Here is a 25,246-nt window from a genome sequence, read left to right on the forward strand (position 1 = left end):
AATCTTATTTGTGTCTCAATTCAAACAAACCACCTGTAAAAATGAACTATTTATGAAATACTGGTGACATTTTCAACACTAGTATGTGATGATATCAAAGAATTATTAAGATTTTCAGGTGTCATATTGGTTAGATAAGAGTTCTTTTACATAAAAATACTGAATTATTTATGGATGAAATTACATAGTGCATTGAATTTACTTTAGGATAATCCAAAAGCGGTATAAAAGAGATCCAAAGATTAATAATTGTAAAAGTGGAGTTCCCGTCGTGGCGCAGTGGTTAACGAATCCGACTAGGAACCATGAGGTTGCGGGTTCGGTCCCTGCCCTTGCTCAGTGGGTTAACGATCCAGCGTTGCCGTAGCTGTGGTGTAGGTTGCAGACGCGGCTTGGATCCCGCGTTGCTGTGGCTCTGGCGTAGGCCGGTTGCTACAGCTCCGATTAGACCCCTAGCCTGGGAACCTCCATATGCCGCGGGAGCGGCCCAAGAAATAGCAACAACAACAAAAAGACAAAAAAGACAAAAAAAAAAAAAAAATAATTGTAAAAGTTTGAGTGATGGATATAAACAGTTTACACTACTATCCTCTCTACTTCTATATATGTCTGAAAACTTCCATAATAGTTTAAAATAGTAATAAATTTAGGACTATCATAAATATAGTAAGTATCAGATATTTAAATTACCATTAAATGAGTAGTGTATTATAGATAAAGTATATTATAGATACAAAAGAATCATAAAAACTGTATTGAACTCAGAATATGTAAAAAGTTATTACCTCCACAAAGTTCAAGATTGAGTTCTCATTGGAATATCAATTTAATTCATGACATTAGCAAATTAAAGAAGAGTCATGATTATTTCAGTACATTAAAAAAAATCCAGTTGATTTAAAAAAAAGACTAATTTTTAAGTCTTAAGAAACTAGGAATAGAAAAAACTTCCTTAATCTGATTACAGATCATCTCCCAAACTTCATGTTCTTGGTAAAAGTGTTCTCTTTGAGACCGGGCATAAGACAGGAAAGCTTGTCTTTTAATTTCTTGAAAGAGTTGTGTATAACTTCTGACTTAAGGGCATAAGGCTCCTTTAAAAGCTAATACCTTGTTTCTCACTTTGTTCAGTTTTTATTTGTTTAAAATTAAATGTTTTCATCATTTTTAAAGTATGGAGTCTAAGTTTGTCATTCCAGTGGAAAAAAATAAAACATTAACTTTGATTCACACATTAGAATGTTATATTTAAGACAGACCTTATAAATCCTAGAAGTTTTAGCCTTGCGTATTCTCAACTTATGGCAAAGTTGAGATTGCCTTTCAACTGAGAGCAGAATTGGGCAGGTGAACATGTCAATTTACTGATCATTACAATTGATTTTTCCATAGAGTCATTGAATCTGATTGAAATAGGATGTTTGGAAATATCTTTTTCTACTTAAGTTTTGCTCTCTTTTTTAGAGAAATTTCTTTTAGGTATAAATTGTGGTAAAAGGTTTATCTCAATTAACTAGAAACATTTTGTCAGTTGGACAGTTGGAATTGTGTGATTGGTTAGAATTGTGTGACTGATTGTGTATATATATTTTTCCCCATTTTGAGGGCCAGTAAGCTTAGAGTCCCAGTATTGCTGTATGTGTGCATTTTATTTTTTTGTCTTCCAGTATTGATATTTTACTCTGATTTTCTCTGGTTACAATGTTTATTCTTTATGTATCTCTATCTTACTCCTAAGCATTTTGTGCAGGTTATTCAGATCCTTTTTACATTAAGGAGGACACATGAATATACATACAAACAAATTGAGCTCATGTTGGGTGACACTGAGTTGTCCATATGAGAATGCTGGCTTTCTATAGTTCTTATGGATAAAATAAAGTTCAAAGTTTAAACCAGCTATGCGGACTGTTTTTCTCTCCTTTTAAAAGTCTCTTGCTTGTTGAGTAAGTAAATATTTATAGTTGGCTATGGTAAAATGTTTCAAGAGTGAATAAAATGATTTTAATAGAGCTGTATCCTTAAGGAAATGGATGCAGAAATCCAGTCACATGCAAAAGGTAGGGAAAATAAAGTAATGGTAGGCAGAGGATATACTTAGTTAAACGCTGAGTACTTATTAGCACCCCTTCAAAGGAAGCACGGAATTATTTTATTGTGTACTCTGCTATATGCATGGATATGCCTTTCAAGAAGATTTTTTTTAAGGAAGTTCCCCATTGTGGCTCAGAGGTAGTGAGCCCAACTAGTGCCCCTGAGGATGCGGATTTGATCCCTGGCCTCACTCAGTGGGTTAATGATTCAGCGTTGCTGTGAGCCATGGTATGGGTCACAGATGTGGCTCAGATCTCACATTGTTGTGGCTGTGGTGTAGGCTGGCAGCTGCATCTCCGAATCGACCCCTAGCCTGGGAACTTCCATATGCCACAGGTACAGCCCTAAAAAGCAAAAAAAGAAAAAGAAAAAAGATTCTTTTAAAACTGAGTTCAAGGGAGAAATGAGATATATGTTTTTCTTCTAATGGTTTTCAGAGTGTCAGTAATATGAGCTGACTGCTATAATGGAAAACTGGATGGTCTCTGTTTAAATGTGGGCAGATTATTTCATCCCACTGAATCAACCTCAGGGCTTTTTTGACTGTGACAAGGGTATAACAATGTCTATCACAGAGGCTGTAGTGGATGTTAAATGAGATGAGGTATATACAGTGCCTGGCATGTAGCAGATAGTATGTGTTTATTTTCTTTTCCCATCACCACATTTTCAATGAGGGAAAGCCAGCATTCCCTGAGCCAAACAGTATTTTTAAAAATTATCTTTCTATTTTGTTCTATTATTATGTGAAATACTGGGGCATTTTTTTCCTTGAAAAGTAAGGTTATCACCACAAGATAAAAGGAAGTAATTTCTGATGGTCCTTACGTTGGTAGATGTAGAAAGAGGGAAATCAGGGTAGTTAGCTTAGATGAAGGATGAGGTCAGGGAGACAGAAGTAGGATAAAGGAGGTAGTAACTTTGAGAAAACAAAGCAAACCACTCTCCCCATCCCATTAGTTACTCTTTTTACACAGCTAAATTTAAGTCAAGAGCAATAAAAGTGACAGTGGTTGTGGGGCCAAACACTGAGTGCAAAAATCTTCTACTTTTGCACAACTCTTTGCTTTCTCAGTCTTGAATAAAAAATCAAACAGGAAAGATTTTAGGCCTGTGAACCTGCCAGAAATGTGGTGGTCTCTGGATTCATGACAGCTGAACTGCCAGAATCATGTGGTATGGAAAGTATCATTCTGCTGAGGAGCAAGTGATAGGCTGTCTGGATTTTAGTAATTGGAGAAGGTGCCAGAGATGGCATTCTTAGTTTCAGTGGGTTGGATTCTGTGTGGGGCTTCTTCGTGGTCCTCATGAGTATTTGACCTCTGTTTATAAAAGACTATTACAAGGAAGTCCTAGAAATTACAGAGCTGGAATGGAGTTGAGAAATTATCCAACTCCATTTTTTTCTTGTTTTAATGAGGAAACTGAAATTGAGAGGCCTAAGGTGACCTCCCCCAAGTTGCATAACAAGTAGGTGTTAGAACTAGAGCCAGGACCTGAGGCTCCCCACTCCTGGGCTAAATGCTAATAACAGGAGAAAGCATTCTTTTAAAAAATGGTAATGGGTGACATCTGGCTGTCTGACTGACGTCACTTAGCATAATTTCTAGGTCTATCCATGTTGCTGCAAATGCTGTTATTTCTTTCCTTTTAATGGCTGAGTAATATTCCATTTTGTATATGTACCACCTCTTCTTTAACCATTCCTCTGTCGATGGACATTTAGGTTGTTCCTTTGTCTTGGCTATTTAGTGTATAGTGCTGCAATGAACATTGGAGTATGTGTATCTTTTCGAGTGATGATTATTATACAACTAAAAATGTAATAAAATTCATTGAGTAATAAAATTTTTTTTAAATGGTTATGGGTGCTTCTACCCATTTAATGTTATTCAGCCCTGCTTTAAAGATGAAAGCCTAGACATTTCTTTTTGCTCACATTGAATTCTATGCTGCTGTTAATATTTAAGTTGGTTCTTGTTTTAAGAAACTTTTTTTTTCTGAACTATTTCCTTTTGGTGTAAAGTCAAAAATCAAATCTTAAAAAACAGGAAAGAATATTTGTGTTGTTTCATTATAGGTAAAGGTAAACATGAAATTCAAAATTCTGAAATTTTCAACTAACTGAATCCACCTGGTCCAAATGCCAGCATTTGGTCTGTTTCCTGAGGGCACATTTCCTCTGTTGGAAATTCCTCATGTTAAACTGAAACCTACTTCTTTGTCTCAGAGGACTCTTACAGGAGCCTACTTCCCTTTGCTCAACCTCCCCTGATTCCTCCTATTTCGTCCTTTCCAGACAGACCCCAGTTCTCCTCCTTGGTTACTGTTGACCTTTCAGAGCCTATATCTAGAGTTATCTTAGAAACTCTTTGTGTGTGATATACTTGGGATCATTATCCCCTTCTGTAGCAAAACTGTATTGCTAGAGTAGTAACTCCAGTGCCTTACAGACACTCATTTATTACTTGAGAAAGCTAGTATTTATGAATCTTTGGCCTTCTTTGACTATTCATTTGTTATTGTAGCATCTCTTTCTGTAGTGGACTCTTCGTTTATTTGTATTTTTCTCCTAGTTCTGCCGTTCTTTTCCGTTGTTTATTTACAAAAATCCTGTCCCCCAAATCTAATAATAAATCAGGCATGGAAGTACTGTGTTGCTTTCCATGGGTGTGCTGTGATTGATAAGAAAACTCCTAAATCAAAAAATCCGATGTTTTATTTCTAAACGTAGGTCAGAAAGAGCCCTATGTTAGGCAGCTGTGGTAGAAGCAAAGAACATTGGCCTTTGGCAAAAAGAAAACTTGGTTTCAGATATGGAACTTGAAACTTCCTGCCTGATCTTAGCTAAATGTCTCAGTATCTGGGATTGTAAATTGCTCTATCTGTAAAATAGAGAAGATAGCACCTCCTTCCTGAGTTGAGAGCATAAAATAATATATGCAAGGAGTGTTTTGTAAACTGAAAGTACCAAATAAATGGAGCTCATTAATGTACATGAAATACATCTCATCTCCGTGTTAAAGGACACGTGGGCAAAAGGTTATCTTTAAATATTTAAAAAAATAAAATAGTGTTTGTAAAAGTTTATTTTTATTTTAAGTATGCCATAATAAATTTTGAAGTTTTCATCTTTGTGTGTTGGACCAAAACATAATTTTGCTGTAAAAATGTGATAATTTGGTGGACAGTAGGAAAGTGAAGGCATTTAAAATCTCCACATAAAAAGTTATACAGTAATGTCAATGTCCAGCCGCAGCACAACAAAAAACATGTCATAACTTTGAGCAATTATGAAAACTAAGAAAAAGAAATTCTCTTGACCTTTATTCTAATAGCATGTTCTTTTGAATGACAGTTCATAAAAAATGGTCCTCTGGAGTTCCCATCATGGTTCAGTGGTTAACGAATCTGACTAGGAACCATGAGGTTAAGTGTTCAATCCCTGGCCTGGCTCAGTGGGTTAAGGATCCGGCGTTGTCATGAGCTGTGGTGTAGGTTGCAGACGAGGCTCGGATCCCGTGTTGCTGTGGCTCTGGCATAGGCCGGTGGCTACAGCTCTGATTAGACCCCTAGCCTGGGAACCTCCATATGCCGCAGGAGCGGCCCAAGAAATGGCAAAAAGACAAAAAAAAAAAAAAAAAAAAAAAAAAAGGTCCTCTGGAAATAGAAATGTAATTGTTAAACGATACTTGTTTCTGCTATGAATATTTATAGGTCACAATACAGCAAACAGATTATTTAATTTTTAGAAACGACTTGTAACATAGGTTTATAAAACTTATAAAAAGGTTCGTTGATAATTTGAAAATAATGTGATGGTCAGAAGTTAGGATGTAGAAGGAGATGGGAAAGTTGGTGGGAAGGAGAGTCATGAATAGCCTATTCCAAGTTGTGAGGACTTAAATTTTCTTGGAACAACAAATAGAGCTTGAAGAGCATTATTTAAAAAGTAGGAGTTCCTATCACGGCTCGGCGGAAACAAATCTGACTAGCATCCATGAGGACGCAGGTTCAATCCCTGGCTTCACTCAGTGGGTTAAGGATCTGGCATTGCTGTGAGCTGTGGTGTAGGTCACAGACACAGCTCGGATCTGGAATTGTTGTGGCTGTGGTATAGGTCAGCAGCTGTAGCTCCGATTGGACCCCTAGCCTGAGAACCTCCATGTGCCGTGGGTATGGCCCTAAAAAGACAAATTAAATAAATAGTGACTAGCAAAAGAATAAAACTAAATACAACTGTAAATATTGTAAAGAGGAAGAGAAAGATAATAATGGCTGATATGAGTTAGGTAAATCGACATTTATTAGTATAAAGTCAGTGGATATATCTAAAGTTTATGAACTAAGAACTTAAGTACATTACTGATAGTTGTGAATGTGAATTATCAAAAGAATTAAGAACAAATGACTAAAGATGGTGGCCTCTGAGCATAGTACTGAAGAGGGGCCAGTATGGGGCCAGAACTCTTTGTGGTGGTTTTCTTACAGTTTTATTGAGATACAGTTGACATACAGCACTGTATAAGCATAATGATTTGACTTAATTATTATGAAGTGATTATCACAAGTGAGTTTAGTGAATATGCTTCATCTCCTATAGATATAAAATAAAAGGAGTTCCTACTGTGGTGCAGTGGAAACAAATCCGACTAGTAACCATGAGGTTGTGGGTTCGATCCCTGGCCTCTCTCAGTGGATTAAGGATCCGACGTTGCCATGAGCTGCGGTGTAGGTCTTCAGATCCTGTGTTGCTGTGGCTATGGTGTAGGCTGATGCCTGTAGCTCTGATTCAACCCCTAGCCTGGGAACCTCCATAGCCATGGGTGCAGACCTAAAAAGGAAAAAAAAAAAAAACCCGTAAGATAAATAGAAAAAAAGCTTTTTTCCTTGTGATAAAGACTTAGAATTTACTCTCTTTAACACCTTTCATATATAACATACAGCAGTGTTAGTTGCCTCGCCCAGCGCTGCAGGACAATAGGGAATCCTGAAAGAGGGACGATGCGGTGTAGCAAAATACAGAAGACTCTTTTACATCTAGAAAGTGGAGGACCAGGAGGCACTCTGTTCCACAGAACAAAGGTGCCTAGGCTTTAGCCCTCATGACTTTTATTAAGGAAAGTGACATAGGTTAATGAGCAAAATCAGGTGCAGGTAATGATAAAGCTCTCTCTTGGTGGTTGTGCTTTTGCATGTGCACCAAATTTGTTTACTGCAGGATTTTGCAGTTTCAGTGGTCTCCAACAGTTAGTTATATTTATCATGTTATACATTGCCTCTCTAGTATTTATCTTATAACTGTAAGTTTGTACCTTTTGGCTGCCTTTATCCTATTCATCTCTCCCCCGCCACACACCTCTATTAACCACAAATCTGATCCTTTTTCTATGAGTGTGTTTGCTTATTTGTTTGTTTTGAAGTATAATTGACCTACAGCATTGTGTTAGTTCTTGGTGCACAACATAGTGATTCGGTATTTCTATACATTTCAAAATGATCACCGCAGTAAGTCTAGTTATGATATGTCACCATAAAAAGATGTTGCATAATTATTGGCTAGATTCCCCACACTGTACATTTCAGTCCCATGACTCATTTATTTCACAGCTGGAAGTTTGTACCTTACTCTCCCTCACCTATTTCTGTCCTCTCCCTTCCTCCCTTTCCTCTGGCAACCACCTGTTTATTCTCTGTATCTGTTATCTATAACTCTACTTCTGTTGCATTATATTGTTCATTTGTTTTGTGTTTTAGATTCCATGTACAAGTGAAATCATGCAGTTTTTGTCATTCACTAGCTGATTTCACTGAGCATAATACCTTCTAGGTCTATCAGTGTTATCACAAATGACAAGATTTCATTCTTTTTTTTGGAGTTCCTGTTGTGGCTCAGTGGTAACGAACCTGACTAGTACCCATGAGGACATGGGTTTGATCCCTGCCCCACTCAATGGGTTAAGGATCCAGCTTCACTATGAGCTATGTGCAGGTCGCAGATGGGGCTCAGATCCCATGTTTCTGTGTCTGTGATGTAGGCCAACAGCTACAGCTCTGATTCAAGCCCTAGCCTGGGAACAGCCATATACTTGTGATGCAGCCCTAAAAAGACCCTCCCAAGCTTTTTGCACACTTATTCATTCCTCCTTCCATCTACCCGCCCAAAGTAGTTTGAGCACCTACTTTAAGACTGTGGTTGGTGGTGTGGGATGTTAAGGAGCTAAACTTGACATTCGTTTATCCCTGGGATCTCCTGACCTCATGTCACCTCCAGGTGTCAGATTGTATCATGAAGGAACAGTTTTCCATTCCCTACCAACCATATATTCCACAAGCATCTGACTTCCTTGTGGCTTAGATAATAGAGATAATGGTACTTGTCTCATAGGCTAGTTATGATTCAGTGAGGTAAAGTGTAAAGTAACTGACACTTAGAAAACACTAAGTAAACTTTTTTTTTTTTTTTTTTTTTTTTGCTGCTGTTGACAAGCAAGTCCTATATCCCAGACATTATGGTACATTGAGTATTTTAACATATTCATGACTCCATTGTCAGGATCTCCCCAAGTAGGATCCCCCCTAAATTATTCTGTATGTATAAGCTCTCTTTATTTTTTCATAGAGGGCAATAGCAATTTATGGTCCCAGGGCATGTCTAGCTTTGCTCAGAACATATCCTTCATCTCCTTGATAGGACCAAAAATGAGCAACCTTTTCTAAAGCTTCCAAGAGAAGTCATGGTACACAGACGTGTTCTTTCTTCTGTCAGACTGCTGGGTGGTCACCAACTGCATCAACAAACAGGGGCTCAGTCACTTCCTTCCTCTTCAAATTGAGGTCACTGAGCAATGAACAGCAGTTTCTGGGTAGCAGCCATTGAGTTAGTAAGGTTGAGCCATTCATTGGCAGATTTTCCAAGCCACCTCACTGTTCTGCACAACTTGTTCCTGAACCAGAAGACAGCAGACAGCATGGCCAGCAGATGATGCCATGATGATGCTTTCCTTTTGTTGGCTGATTACATGTAACTGTGCTTATCCTTGGGGAAGTGATTGCTCTGCTCACGCCCTGCCTAACTCAGGCAGCCAATTTTTAAAGAACACTCCTTCTTCCATTTGGCCCACACATAAGAACCCTAAGAGTCTCTTTTATCTGATTGTGGACCACATTTTTTTAACGAAAATGAGGGGCTTTTTCTTCTAATAGACTAACTCATGAGGTCACAGATTGACCCCATGATGGTCTGACATAGCCACAAATGGGAAAATAATTCAATGAGAGTAGAAACAGCACAAAAGTGGATAAAGTTATTTAACAGTCTCTGACTGATTGGGTCTCTCAGCATGAGCACTGTTGTCATTTTGAACTGGATGATTCTTTGTTGTAGGAGCTCTTCTGTGCATTATAGGATGTTTGGCAACATCCTTGGCCTTTATCCACAAGGTGCCCGTTGCAGCACACCCTCTGCCCAACACAGTGTGTCCAGACATTGCCAAATGTCTCGGGGTAGGGGGAGGAGGATGGCAGAGCAAAATCACCCCCAACTTGCGAACCACTGCTATAATATAATCAGAGACCTCTTTCTATAGAAGACAGACTCTCCAGTTTTTCTTCTAAATGGATAGGAGAGTCTGTCACATACCTGTTGCATTTTCTCCCCTGGAAGGACTATGTTCTAGAAATGTGTTTCATTTTCCTTTTTTCCTGCAAGTTGTGAATCTGGTGTTTGAAGCTTGGTCCTCATCCAGAGCCCACCAGATAATGGGAAAGACAATAAACTGTCATCAGAAGACTGAATTTTATCCCAGCACTGCCATTATTAGTCTTGATCTTGAGCAAAATCCCTCAACTACCCTGAAGCTTAGGTTACCCATCTGCTGGAGAGGCTGTATGAGAGAAGCAACAACACCTTTAAAAACTAAAAAGACACCCAGATCATTCTCCAATAAACTGAACCAGAGCTCTTTGGAGAAATGTATGACACTAGAATTAGGGCAGACAGTACACAAGGTGAGCCTGGAGCATCTTATAGTGCCAGAAAGTAGGGAAGTGATCAAAAAGGAAAAAAAAAATAATAATTATGGGGTATGTCAGAGGGAAACAAGATATATAATATATAAAAAATAGGAGTTCCCATCATGGCGCAGTGGTTAACGAATCCGACTAGGAACCATGAGGTTGCGGGTTCGGTCCCTGCCCTTGCTCAGTGGGTTAACGATCCGGCGTTGCCGTGAGCTGTGGTGTAGGTTGCAGACACGGCTCGGATCCTGCGTTGCTGTGGCTCTGGCGTAGGCCGGTGGCTACAGCTCCGATTCAACCCCTAGCCTGGGAACCTCCATGTGCCGCGGGAGCGGCCCAAGAAATAGCAAAAAAAAAAAATAATAATAATAATAATAGAGCTCCCAGTGGCCAAAGCTGGAATAATTTAAGAACAAAATAAAGTAGTGTTTATTGGATTATAACCCAAAGTATAAAATAAGTATCAGTGAGTCATTATCAATACAAATAAATGATTGAGCAGATACATGGAGGAAGAGAAACTAGTTCCCTATGCAAAACAATTCCAAGTGATTCTCAAGGAGATGTGGCGCATAACTCCCCCTACTAAATTGAGGGGTGTGCAAAGTGACTTCCTTTCAAAGAGCTCAGTATGGAAAGGGGGGTGGCAGGGAGTAACTTCACAGAGGAGAAACCTGACAAGCACTGCCTCAGCCAGGGGATCAAGGTCAGTATCAACAGTGAGAAGTCATGTTGATAGTACATACCCTTGACGTGCTTTTTTTTTTTTTTTTTTTTTCTTTTTTAGTGCCTCACCCATGGCATATGGATGTTCCCAGGCTAGGTGTTGCATCAGAGCTACAGCTGTTGGCCTACGCCACAGCTGCACCACAGCTCATGGCAACAACGCCTGACCCCCCTCTCTCCCCAACCCACTGAGCAAGACCAGGGCTCAAACCCACATCCTTATGGATACTGATCAGATTTGTTTCTGCTGCGCCACGACGGGAACTCCTAGATAGTATGTACCCTTGAGATGATGTGATGAGAATGGCACCTGTCCTCTGGGCTCTTTCTCCTGAAAACCCGTAACCCCATTCTCACCAGACAAATCTCAATTGATGGACATTCTACAGAATGCCTCAAAGTTGTCGCAGTCATTAGAAACAAAACAAGTCTAAGAAGCTGTCACAGACAAGAGGAGCCTAAGGAAACATGACCACTAAATATAATATGGTGGCATGACTGGGGTCCTACAATAGAAAAAGGACATCAAATCAAAACAAGGAAATAGAAATAAATGTGGCTATTGTTGATAATAATTAGCATTATTGGTTCATTAATTGGAAAAATGTTTCATAATATGTAAAGTGTTACTAATAGAAACTGATTCTCTGTACTATCTTTGCAAGTTCTCTATAGGTCCAAATTTTTTCTAAAGTTTATTTTTAAAGGTTTAGCTAAATAAAGTTAAGGCACAATTATAAATAATGGTTATTTTATCCAGAAGGCTATTATCAAGCTCTAGTATACAATTTCCTTAATTCTAAAAGTCTGTTCATGGCGTCTCTCCCCAATGTCAGTCTCACAGTGATGTTTAATGTCCTTATCAGTCATGCTTATGTTATCGAATAATGGTCCTCACCTTGTTGGCATAAATCCCATGGCAGACCAGGTTCACTTTCTCTTGTAAGGAAATTCACATGCGCTCCCTTCTTCTCCCACCTAGTCGGAGGTGCAGCTGCCTTTGCAGCTTACAGGTTCTTCTAACCATGATCTAGAAGTTTCCCTGTTTGGTTTGTTTTCTGAGAGGAATGGAAAAAGTAAGGAGGTACTCTAGCAGCACCCGTTGACAGCTGTGGGTGAAGCACAGATCTCTGCAGCGGTTCATACACCTGTATGTGTACAGAATAGGAGTTGAAGACAGGGAGAGCCTTCATAGTGGTGAAACCTTGGAGGAACATTATATTCAAGGATAAAAAGTCTGATGTTGGAGTTCCCGTCGTGGTGCAGTGGTTAATGAATCCGACTAGGAACCATGAGGTTGCGGGTTCGATCCCTGCCCTTGCTCAGTGGGTTAACGATTCGGCGTTGCCGTGAGCTGTGGTGTAGGTTGCAGACGCGGCTCGGATCCTGCGTTGCTGTGGCTCTGGTGTAGGCCGGTGGCTACAGCTCCAATTGGACCCCTAGCCTGGGAATCTCCATATGCCGCAGGAGCGGCCCAAGACCAAGAAATAGCAAAAAGACCAAAAAAAAAAAAAAAAAAAAAGTCTGATGTAGATGCCTAGTTTCTCTGTAAAACTCTCACCTTTCTGGCTTTAGCCATGGTACTTAACTGTTTAATTGGAAGTTATTCCACCATCTTTATTTCAGTGAACAGTATTGTTTGTTCTGGGCAGGTAGCACTGTATTAGAGGTATGTATTTGAATATGGTTCATTATAAATACTGAATTCACAATCACTCCAGGAGTTCCCGTCGTGGCGCAGTGGTTAATGAATCTGACTAGGAACCATGAGGTTGCGGGTTCGGTCCCTGGCCTCACTCAGTGGGTTAAGGATCCGGCGTTGCCATGAGCTGTGGTGTAGGTTGCAGACGCGGCTTGGATCCTGCGTTGCTGTGGCTCTGGCATAGGCCGGCGGCTACAGCTCCAATTCGACCCCTAGGCTGGGAACCTCATATGCCGTGGGAGCGGCCCTAGAAAAAGGCAAAAAGACAAAAACAAAACAAAACAAAACAATCACTCCATTATACACATAGCAGTGTTCTGTTATCTTAGTAGTAAAGAATTAATTGATCAGCCAGGTTTCCCTGATATGACCAACTGACTTCGGAAATCATCCCAGTAAGGCCTTCCAGTTTTGAGCACCTCAGTGAGCTAAACATTTACCATAGTCAGGTTTACAGCTGATGCAAAAAATACCATTTAACATAAAAATAACAGCATAAACAACAGGTAGCTTACCACTCTCCAAAGCACTCTCACCGTGTAGGTTTGTTTGTCAGTTCATCCCACCCATGGAGTAGGGAAGGTCACATAGGGCTGCCCTCTAACAGGTGAGGTACAAGGACACACAGCTGAAAGGCAGGTGTAAAGCCTGAACCACCTGATTCTGAGCAGAGTGTTTCCCCTACAAGCCCACACTGCAGCCTTGGCATGGTTTCATGACTATAATTATTAGCTCGACTTTTTTAAATGCCCTATTTCTGGACCACATCATGTTTGCTTGCTATTTTGATCCAGATGCCACACCGTAGCTTCATGCAGCCACGGGCTGATAATTTTAGGCATCGTGCACCGAAGTTAACCTTGAAGAGTGCTGACCGGTGGACCTTCCTCAGTGACGAAATGTTCTATATCTGCTGTCCATTGTGGCATCCACTAGCCACATGCTGCTGCCACGCCCTTGAAATACAGCTAGGGTGTTGCAGGAATTGATTTTTTTTTTTTTGGACTTTTAAATTTTATGTAATTTTAGTTCATTTAACTTTAAATAGCCACATGGCTAATGACCATGTTAGACAGGATGGGTCTGGACAATGTAGGAATCCTCCAGGATGATGAGTTCCTCTGTGTTTGAGTCTCAGCGCTCCTTGTGCCATTTGGCCATTCTCTTGGAGAAAAACTACTTCTTGAGAAACCTTTTTTCTGGTGTTTAGACTATTTGGAATATGTAACTACTGGCAGAACAAAGTTCCTTCTAAATGTTGACGCATTTAAATTTAAAGTTGTGAGATCTTAACCCTAAAAAATCAAAGTCACTAAGTTTTAGTTCACCATTCTTTTTTTTGGGGGGGGATGAGAGAATGATCGCATATGTCCTTGATTCTACCTTTAAGAGTCTGAGCCTTTAGAAGATTTTTATTGGCAAGAGGTTTACTTCTTTAATTCTAAAAACAAAGAACTGTTTTCTTTTACAGATACAAATCTGTTATTTGATGCCTGCAAAGTTCAGTGACACTTAAATCAGGATTGAGTGATATTTACAAAGCCAGACAAAAATCCAGTGACATGATGTTTCCATTAAGCTAAGAATGGAATTCTGAGATTATAGTCTGGGAAAGGAGGAACTGTGGTTTATAAATTCAAAATGCATTGCAGATAAACATTAAAATATTAAAACAATGACAGCTGTTTTCATTACTACTATTGTTGAACAAGTAAATTCAGAAGCTCTGTAGAAAAAATTAGAAAGAATTACAATTCTTGATTACCTAACAGGTCCTGGACTGGAAATTCTCAAGGAATGAGGAAAGTACAAAGGTAACAGATATTATTAGGAGTAATATAAAATGCCCCCCCAAAGTGGGGTGCTATCTCATTAGAAAATGTTTTCCTGGAGTTCCCGTCGTGGTGCAGTGGTTAACGAATCCGACTAGGAACCATGAGGTTGCGGGTTCGGTCCCTGCCCTTGCTCAGTGGGTTAACGATCCGGCGTTGCCGTGAGCTGTGGTGTAGGTTGCAGACGCGGCTCGGATCCCGCGTTGCTGTGGCTCTGGTGTAGGCCGGTGGCTACAGCTCCGATTCGACCCCTAGCCTGGGAACCTCCATATGCCGCGGGAGCGGCCCAAGAAATGGCAAAAAGACAGAAAAAAAAAAGAAAAAAAGAAAAAGAAAAGAAAATGTTTTCCTAGCATGGATTTTGACTTCTTAATACAATGCTTTTTATTTATTTATTTATTTTGCTTTTTAGGGCCCCACCCGAAGCATATGGAAGTTCCCAGGCTAGGGGTCCAATCGGAGCTACAGCTGATGGCTTATGCCACAGCCACAGCAGCTTGGGATCCGAGCCGGGTCTATGACCTACACCACAACTCACAGCAATGCCAGATCCTTAACCCACTGAGTGAAGCCAGGAATCAAACCCTCATCCTCATGGATCCTAGTCAGTTTCATTAACCGCTGAGCCACGACAGGAACTCCCTACAATGCTTTTTAATTAAGTTTAATCGATAACTATTAGAAATGTTAGAAAAACATTTCTTATGCTGAAAGAAAGGAAATATTAAAGTTAATCTAAAATGTTATTTAATGAAAATTTAAATAAGCTAATTTACCAAATGTTCACTTTTCTATACTGAACTAACTTACAATGTTAGGTTACATAGATTCCTGTTTGATGTGACTCTTCAATTTTTTTTTTTTCTTTTTAGGGCCACACCACAGCATATAAAAGTTCCCAGGCTAGGGGTCTAATCAGAGATGTACCTGCCAGCCTGCATCTCAGCCACAGCCTTGCAGGATCCAAGCCGCGTCTGCGACCTACATCTTAGCTCACAGCAAGGCTAGATCCTTAACCCACTGGTTCAGGCCAGGAATCGAACCCATATCCTCACGGATACTAGTCCGGGTTCGTTACTGCTGAGCCACCACAGGAACTCCTGACTCTTTAATTTCTAATGCAGCACTTAACTTTTACTCAATTTCTTAGATTAATTTTTATGGTCATGAAAATATCATGGCAGTTCTTTATAATTACTGTCGTTAAAACTGTTAAATGTGAACATATTTTCAGCTAATAGAACTATTTCCATTCCCTGGAAGCCCTCCTCATTCTCTCTTCCAGCCAATTTCCCTGGCCTGGAGGGATGTTTAACACCATAGATTAATTTTGCCTGACTTTAGTTTTCTATACATAGAATTAAGCTGTATGTGTGTTCTTGTTTCTGGTTTCTTTTCCTCAACATTATTCTTCTGTAATTAATCCCTGTTGTCGAAGGTAACAGCATTTCATTCCTTTTCATTACTGTACAGCATGTAATAATATGGCTCTACCACAATATATTTATCTATTCTACACAATTGATAGGCATTTGGGTAAATTTAAATTGGGGACTATTACAAATAATGTTTCATGAACATCATGAGTTTTGTGTACCTATGTATATGGTCCTGTTAGACCTCTCCCGAGAGAGGTCTGTATTATAGGGTAAGTAGGTACGTATTCAGTTTTGGTAGGTCTACCAAAGATTTTTCCAGAGTAGTTGCACAGTGTAGGAGAGGTCCAGATCCGTTATATTCTCAGTATCCTTGCCAGTACTTGATATTGTCAGGATTTGGGATGGGACCATGTAATATCTGTAATGATAATGATAGTTTAGCTTTTGAAAGAAGCCAGTAGAGACTACCTGGCTTAACAGGTTTAGGTCACAGATACCCCTAGATACACGCACACACGCACACACACATCATCATCATCATTATCATCGTCTTCATCAAATGTATCCACTTCCAACTTTCCATAAACTCATCTAGAAAACACCTTGAAGACAGTGGCCATTAACCCAGTTTACTTGTACCAGTGCATTTTGCAGTTTGGTCCTGCAGAGAAACAGTTGGGCGGGAGAGACTGATGCACTGCTGTGGGCCTGCAGGCTTTTGGTGGGGTTGGAAATATTTGAGGAGTTAATAATACTCAAATGTGCCAGGTGCCCTCCAAGTGGATTTGGTGAATTTTGTAATTAAGTAATTTAACATAAATAGCCCTCAGTTCACCCAGTTGCATTCAGCAAACATTTTCTGTGTGTGTGTGTTTGTGTGTGTGTGTGTGTGTGTGTGTGTGTGTGAGTGTGAGTGCTTCATTCCCAACTGTGTTTATTATAGAAATACAAAAGAAATGAAAGATGGTGACTAACAAATATACCAAAAAAACACTCTCCTTTATTAGCAGACAGGGAAATGTAAGGTATAGTGACATCATTGTGTGGTGAGAGGCAGGTCAGCCTCTCCAGGCCTCCTTTTCATACCTGCACAGTGAGGCGAGGGGGTTTTGTGGCCCTCAGGGTTCTCTGCCCATTGCTATGAGAAATGATAAATAATGGTGCAGTGAGCTGTCCAGCCCTGCCTTTTGCCCTGGAAGTGGCAAAAAGAGAGACTGCCCTGCCTCCCAGTTAGTAGAACTTTTGGTGTTTTTTCCAAATATGGGTTTTGAAGGTAAGTGCCATTTTTTTCTTTTCCTTTATTGGCTGCACCCACAGCATATGGAAGTTCCTGAGCCAGGGATCAAATCCCAGCCACATTTGCCATGCTGCATCCTTAAATCTGTGGGGGCTGGGGATTGAACCAAATGGCAATACCACAGAGACAAGCCCGATCATTAACCCCCTGTGCCACAGCAGAAGTGCCATTGTGATAAGTGAAACTTTGCATCTTGACCCTATCAGGGAAGTTTCATGATGCAGTGTGTCCCATAGGATGATGTCCCAGTTGACTGCCTATATTTTTGTGTTTTGTGTGTATGTATTTGTTTGTCTTTTTAGGGCTGCACCTGCAGCATATGGAGGTTCCCAGGCTAGGAGTCTAATCGGAGCTATAGCTGCCAGCCTACGCCAGAGTCACAGTGGTGCCAAATCCAAGCCGCATCTGCAACCTACACCACGGCTCATGGCAACGCCAGATCCTTAACCCACCGAGCAAGGCCAGGGATTGAACCCATGTCCCCATGGATGCTAGTCAGATTCAGTTCCACTGAACCGTGGTGGGAACTCCCTTGACTGCCTATATATAAGCAAGAGTGGCTCACACAGAGTGTTTACTATGAGCCAACCACTGTACAGGTGTTTCACTTACATTATTGTGTTTAATCCACACAACAGTCTTATCAGGTGGGTTCTATTTATCATCATCATTCCACAGATAAGCCAGCAAAGCGTCTGAATGGCTAAGACACTTAACCAAGTAAATTGCACAACAGACTTCAGTCAGGACTGTCTAATTCGGATCTGGGCTTCTCAGGATCACCCAGGACCACATGCTGTAATGGGCTTATATATGAGTGCCTGCTCCATGTAGAAATGTTCTGTCCTTTGGAGATCTTTCAGGGGGAATGGAATAGCCCCTCTCCTCCCATCCGTGGCAGCAGCCATTACCTAACAAAGTCATCTGCAGATCATGAATTCCTTCTTCCCTTCCCTCCTACTTTGCTCTATAATGATTTTATTTGCTGGCCTAAGCATTTAGATTAAACTCTTTTTAAAGTTTTACATGGAGTTCTTATCTGGAAGGAAAAACATTTTCTTTGTCATAGTTTTCAGGTAAATGGAACTGTTATTGGGCATCTATGAGGTTGAGCGCAATTTCCTTTTCACTCACATTTTTCTTCTTTGAGTACACATAGCTCATTTAGTATTTATTACTAACATTTGCCAAACACCATAAAACGTTTGCCTCATTTACATTGAATTTTGAATGTTTCCTTCTTGGTCATTGAGTAATTCCAGATTTAAGCTTCTCTGGATTTATATTGGTAAGTCCTTTCCTTTCAGAAAAAAGGTCTGATCACTTAGGTCATGTGCTTTCTTAACAAAAGTTTTCTTAGGTCCCAAGAAAGTCAGAACATAATTTTTCATAATGAATAGTTTGATTATGCCCATGTTGTTTTATTCAAGTCTGCTGGGAATGTGTGGGATTCCTGCCTTGATAACTATAGCAGGTTTATTGTGCTTTATTCTGAAAGATCGAAAGTACCCAGTAAATATACAGTCAAATCTGTACTACTGCTCCTAAGAACTTTAGCCTTGAGATTTGGTTTAATTAGAATTTATAAATAGGCCTCATTTAGATTGAGCAGAAATAAAGTTCACCTTTGACTATAAAAGAAATGGTTTATTAAACCATACAATACTTTATACTCACCAAGATTTCAAGCAAGTATATTTAACATCCTCAAGAGAAAGTTTGATTACATTACCTTTATTGAATGTGTTCCAGGCCCAGAATCTAATCATTATAATGCAGATCACTGTAAAGGCACACAAAAAATTGATTTCTAGAGCTTAAATAGAAGATAAAGAGAAAATCAGAAAAAGCGGAAATTAAGCTGACCACAAAAAGCAGGGTGGAATTTAGAAAAACAGAAGAGGTCAGTTTTGAGGTAATGGTTTTTAAGATTGATAGTGGGATGGATAAAGCAGAAAAATACCTTTCTTCCAAAATCTTTAATTATATATAACATATATATATTTACTATATATATAAAATCTGAATTTTTAACATTATTTTTAAGATTTTTCATTTTAACCCAGCAGAGTTCTCTTTTGATTTGGGGTTTTAAAAGTCTTTCATATCCAAAGATTTTAAAAATATGTACAATGGTCATCTTAATATGACTATATGTTTTGTTACTTCAGAAAAATACTCAAGATACACAAACTTATTTTATTAGTCAAATTAGGAGGCAGGAGTTCCCACTGTGGTGCAATGGAAACTAATCCGACTAGTATCCATGAAGATGTGGGTTCAATCCCTGGCCTCACTTAGTGGGTTAAGGATCTGGTGTGGCCGTGAGCTGTGGTGAGGGTCACAGACGCATCTCAGATCCCACGTTGCTGTGGCTGTGGCATAGGCCAGCAGCTACAGCTCTGATTGGACCCCTAGCCTGAAACTTCCATGTGGCACAGGTACGGCCCTAAAAAGCAAAAAAAAAAAAAAAAAAAAAAAAAAAAAATAGGAGGCAGAGTGGAAGAGTTGAAAGGAATCAGGCCAAAGAAGAGAAAAGAGAGACTGTGAGAAGGTTAAAAGCCCTGAATCCTCTCCAGAAGCCAGTTGTATCCAGCCTTATTCACCTGGGAGCCCTTCCTGGCCATTCCCACTGTTTTCTGAGACTCTCCCACTGTACAGAGGCTACAAGCTGTGTTAGGTTCTCAGGCTGGGACAGCTGTGCCCCCAAGCTTTCTCCACTTTGAGCATGCTAAAACACTGCTGTGGCCCTGTGTTCAACTCCATATTCCAGAATAAAAACCAGTGAGAATTCTACCCCAGGTTTTTTGTTTTTTAAAGACTTGTTAAGTAACTGAGCATTTGCGTCCTCAGGGGAAGGCAAGTTTCCTTAAGACACGTACAGTAAATGAACCCTAATGTCTGGCATATGGCTGCTTTGTTCCTGTTACCGTTTCTGGTCTCTGTGTGCCTCAAAGCTAGAGAAGTCAACTGTAACTTTCTTTTAAAGGAAGAAGCATTGGCACCGCTCTGAGCCTGCTTTGCCCCAGGCTACCCTATTTTAGTTCTTCAAATTTTTTCCAGCATCTTTCTCCTGGAGGAGGTGGACGGTTTCAAGATAGAATAATATGAGGGCCCACTTCCTCTAGCAAAAACAAAACCTTGCAACATAGTTTTGTGCCTGGCAGACACATTTTTAAAACTGTTTGAGGAGTTCCCGTCGTGGCTCAGTGGTTAACGAATCCGATCGGGAACCATGAGGTTAAGGGTTCGATCCCTGGCCTTGCTCAGTAGGTTAAGGATCTGGCGTTTCTGTGAGCTGTGGTGTAGGTCGCAGACGCTGCTCAGATCCCGTGTTGCTGTGGCTCTGGCATAGCCTGGTAGCCACAGCTCTAATTAGACCCCTAGCCTGGGAAACTCCATATGCCGCCAGTGCAGCCCTAGAAAAAGACCAAAAAAAAAAAAAAAAATCTGTCTGAGAAGAAACTTAACAGTGCATGTCTTTGAAGCTAGGGCCTCAAACTTGACCCAGGTTTTACCTGGAGGCATCTTTCATTTGCTCTACCAAAGAAAACATCCTGTTTCTTGTCCACTGATTTGTAAGACTGTGTTTAGGCAATGGTGCCTCCTTAGGTCCTTCCGATGATGTCATCATGTCATCATGTGCATTTCTTGGCTCTTCCTGCTTCCTCTGACCTTAACAAGGGAAAATATTACCAGCTGTTAGCTTTCAGCCCTGGTCTTCTAGTGTCTTCCTGTGGCCCCTTCTGTTACCTCTCTATTAGCAAGCTTGAAAACGTTTTATTCAGAGACTTAAGTGTATCGGGATCCTAAAGGGAAAGGCAGGTTTAGGTTTGTTTTAACAAGATGACAAAGTGAAAAGAACCATCTTCTGGCTCAGTAAAATAAACTGTTAGAAGGCCCAAGCCAGAGAATAATTGAGGGCCAAGTATGCCATGGCTGGGGACCCATTGTGATGAAAAAGTACATGTTTATGCTTGTCTTTCAGAAAGCAGTTTTATCACAAATGATTTTCTAATATTCACTCTGCTGAGAGGCTGTGTAACCTTTCAACAATGCCTCTCAAACCAACAATTTCATGAATCTTATAGTTAAAACTGAGTTATAACTGTTGCTTATTGTTACTGTGCTATAATCATGAAATACTATATTTATATCAGAAATCCACAAACTTGTTTAAAGGGCTAGATCTTAAAGATTATAGACTTTATGTAGATAAGTATATTACCATTTTAAGATATAAAAACCTTTCTTAACTTGCAGGCTTTCCTGTCTTGCAGTTCGCCAGCCTCTGGTCTTTATGGTCACCTGTTACATCTTGTTTGGTAGCTTTCCCCTCACACATCCTTCTTTCTACAATTATTAATCCTCTGCTCTTTGCCAGCCATCAACAAGCATGTAAATATGAATGTAAAGAGAGTTCTTTTCCTAAATGATCTCAGTCTCAGGAGAAAGAAATATACATAAAACACACTTATTACAAGTGTTTATTATTGCATAGTTTGATAAATAATGTCCAGAGGTGGTGTGACTGGGTGACAGTGTCAGGAAGGGCTCCACAGATAAACTGCAAACATTTCTAAGCAGCAAATAACTTAGGGCCAAGTATATCATAGCTGGGGACCCATTGTGATGAAAAAAATACATATTTATGCTTGTTTTTCAGAAGGCAGTGCATTCCAGAAAGGAAGGTAATATTTATTCCTTAATGTAAAACATTTCTTTTGGTTTTTTGCCCATCTCAATATAAAATTTCAGTTCCCAGATTATAGCATAGATAACATTAGCTCAGTGACTACAAAAACCTTCTATAGGTATTCTTAGGAAAAGGACATTATTCAGTAATTACAAAGCAAAATAGGTGTACCATTTAAAGTGTTTGACTTCTGCTTTGGAACACATTATTTTTCTTTAACAGACACTGATTACCGGATGAGTTTGATTTAAAACACAAAGATTTAGGCAGGTAGGCAGTGAGGTTACCTACCTGTGCCAAGTGCTAAGGTTACACATGAGGTTACATAAAATTTAGTGGACTAGAATTCTTAAGCATTCTATTCCAATCCCAAGTTTATTACTAACTTTACAGTATCGAGCAAAATCTGTGGTCTCTCTGAATTCATTTTTTAGTAGGACGGCCTTGAAGTCGATGATTTCTAAAGCCTCTTCCAGTCCTAAATGCTGTGACTATGTAGACAGAAGGCACATCGATAAATGCGTCTTTTTCTCTACAGAAATCTAAATTTTTTGTTGAAATTTCAAACTCTCACTTATTCAAATTCCAGTCAACCCCAGTGCCTCTGACCTCTGATATGTAGATGCAAAAAAAAAAAAAAAAAAAAAGAAAAAAAGTAAGGATTTATGGTATCCTTGAAGTTATTCTACAGTTCCTAAATGCTGTATCACTGGAGAGGCAGTATTGCACAGTCTCTGAAAGCAGACTGGCTGCATTCAAATCCCAACTCTGCTACATTCTAGCTGTCTGACTTTAGGCAAATTCCTCAGCCTCTTTGTATCTCAGTTTCCTCAACTGCAACGTGGGGATAATATAACACCTGTCTCATAGGGTTGTTATCAAAGATTATATACATGAATAGTTATATAGGTCTTAGAATTGTGTTTGACAAAAATATATATCAAAGTGTGATATTAAAATATGTCAGTATCAAAGTATGTCAGTTATCATTATAAGATAGTTGTTATAAAAAAGCCTTTCATAAAATATGATACTAAATCAAAATCATCAAAGTGTTTTAAAATGACTATTAGTGTCATAGGAAATTGCTCAAATATGATGCTGAACAAAAAAAAAAACAGGTGAAAAAATATATAATAGATAGTATACTTCAAACTCCCATATGGTTACATATGAATAGCAAGTCTAAAAAGATAGTCTAAAAAGATAGCTCCTAATGAAGAATACCGCCTAGAATTGACATCCTCCTGTTATCTTTTTCCTTTTTTTTTTTTGAAAATGAAATGGCCCCGTATGATCAGTAAAATGCAGCAGAAGTGACTCTGTAAGACTTCTAAGACAAGGTCTTAAGAACCCTTGCAGCTTTTGCCTTAGTGTCTTGGAACACTTGCTTTGGAGGGAAACCCACTGCCATGTAAGAAATCCAGCTACCCTGAGACCGTCAAGCCATGGGGAAACCCAAGCTAACAAAGTGGAGAGGTGTTTCACCAGGCCCTACTATGCCAGCCATGCCAGCCCTGCTATGTCAGCCATCCCAGCCCCAGGGAGAACCACCCAGCTAAACTCAGTCAAGTGTCAGAATTTGGGGATATGGTAATATACTGTAGTTTTAAGCCTCTCTGTTTGAGGTGGCTAATTATTACAGAAGTAGAAGATCCAATACAATGAATTTTCTATAGCTAGAATGTATCATATTTAATAAGAAAAGCAATAATTTAGTCTCTTTAATGTTATTTTCAATGTAGTTTCTTTCAGTGTTAAGATTGTTTATGATGTTTTATATCTGTTTCTTAAGTTTTATATTTGGTTATTTTCAATCAGCCTATAAGTTAAGGAGTTCCCATTGTGGCTTAGGGGTAATGAACCCAACTAATATCCCTGATTAGTAGGGTTCGATCCCTAGCCTTGCTCAGGGGGTTAAGGATCCGGCATTGCCGTGAGCTATGGTGTAGGCTGCAGATGTGGCTCGGATCCTGAGTTACTGTAGCTGTGGTATAGGCCAGCAGCTAGAGCTCCAATTAGACCCTTAGCCTGAGAACTTCCATATGCCACAGGTTTGGCCCTAAAAACTAAAAAGAAAACAAAACCTACAAGTTAAATGACAAGAGCAACCATTTTTTAGCCATCCTAAATAAATGTAAATCTATTAGTCTTAGGAGGTATAGTTGTACAAAATTACAGAGTGGTCCAGGAATTATTTGTGTAAAAAATTTATATCACCTATGATAGAGAATTTCTATTTTTCTAAGACATAGCTCTAAGATTTTTTTTTTTTTGAAAGTGACAAAGGAGGCATATTGGGAAGTGTTTTTGATTGAATGGTCCTAACCTGGAAAATCTAAATCTATGGTTCTTAACCTCTTGGGAGTCACATGACCCCAAACCCAGGAATCTGATGGAAATTAGAGGTTGTGAACCTGCTCCCACAGACACACACGAATACATTGATGAAAGAAAATGTTGTAAGCAGTGTTGGGGTTCCAGTCACCCACTGTGGCCCAGGCAACGGTTTAGGAGCAGTGTTGCAAGACATTTACACATAGATCCTAAATATCTATGTCTGTTACAGCAAAGAGAAATGAACAGTTTTCTATTTTATCAAGTCCATTATTTCAAATTTGATATTACAAAACTAAAACCTCTGCCAGAAGTTACCTGAATCAAAATCTCACTAATTTAAAAATTAAGTGTGTTTTTTTTTTTTAATGTTAAATTGGGGTAATTGACCAAGTGTTGTTTTACAAAAGCATGTACAGGATGCAACCGATGAAATACAGATTTGGGTGGAAAAGTGTGGTGAAGAACAGTATTGCCTCATTAAAACAACTGTTTCCCTAAATTCTGTGTGTCCTAGGTGTGGATGTGACACAGACCTAATAGCTATATAGAACTTTTCTGTTTATGTAATACACTGTGAGACCAGGTATTGGCTAAGTAAGTCTTTGTGACTATATTCTTTGTGTTCCAAAGTTAGTTTCCTCTAAGTTAGTCCTAATTCTGTATACTTTGGTTTTATTCGTTAAGAAAAGATATTCCTGAAGACACTGGAGACATTTCAACTAAAGTAATTAAGGAAACAGTGCACTCCTGTGATTAAATATAATCTTTAAAATGCATGTTTCTTTAAAGACCAATCTAATTTTTGATACTAACTCAAAGTTTTGTGTTGAGGTTAATGGGAGATAAACAACTCAGAAGATTCATTTTTTTTTTTCTGTTGTAATCGCTATGTATTTCAGCAACTGGTTTATTATTGTCTCAGTTTCAAAGTAACCCACATTTGAAGTGAGAAGTCAGAAGTGCTGTGTAGAATTTGCCTTCAGCACTTGTTAATTTTGGTTTTCTTTAAACTGTTCAAAAGATTTATGTTGACATAAGCTATATAGGTATTTATGTTCTGTAAATGTATATACAATAGAAGCCTTGGAGTTCTTCTCTGAAAGAGAACAAGAACGATTTAGAGCATTTTTACTTTTATTCCGTGTGTTTCCAGAAGCTTTT

The 25,246-nt window shown here is 39.3% G+C and overlaps 1 protein-coding gene and 1 long non-coding RNA gene across 2 annotated transcripts in view; both read left to right on the plus strand.

The window, feature by feature from the left end:
• The window catches only part of NT5DC1 (5'-nucleotidase domain containing 1), a 137,678-nt gene that overhangs the window by 77,764 nt on the left and 34,668 nt on the right, over positions 1 to 25,246 (plus strand). The gene's annotated exons all lie outside the window — the stretch shown is intronic.
• Positions 10,870 to 14,220, plus strand: LOC146406168 (uncharacterized). Its single transcript, XR_014807421.1, has 2 exons — positions 10,870 to 12,074; positions 12,363 to 14,220. It is a non-coding gene; the product is annotated as an uncharacterized LOC146406168 (long non-coding RNA).

Source organism: Sus scrofa, chromosome 1, assembly GCF_054392235.1.
Source record: "Sus scrofa isolate SSC_HxYL_T2T_F1_AM1 chromosome 1, Sscrofa_HxYL_maternal_Yorkshire_Landrace_v2.0, whole genome shotgun sequence".
In the NCBI taxonomy this organism is placed as follows: Eukaryota; Metazoa; Chordata; class Mammalia; order Artiodactyla; family Suidae; genus Sus; species Sus scrofa.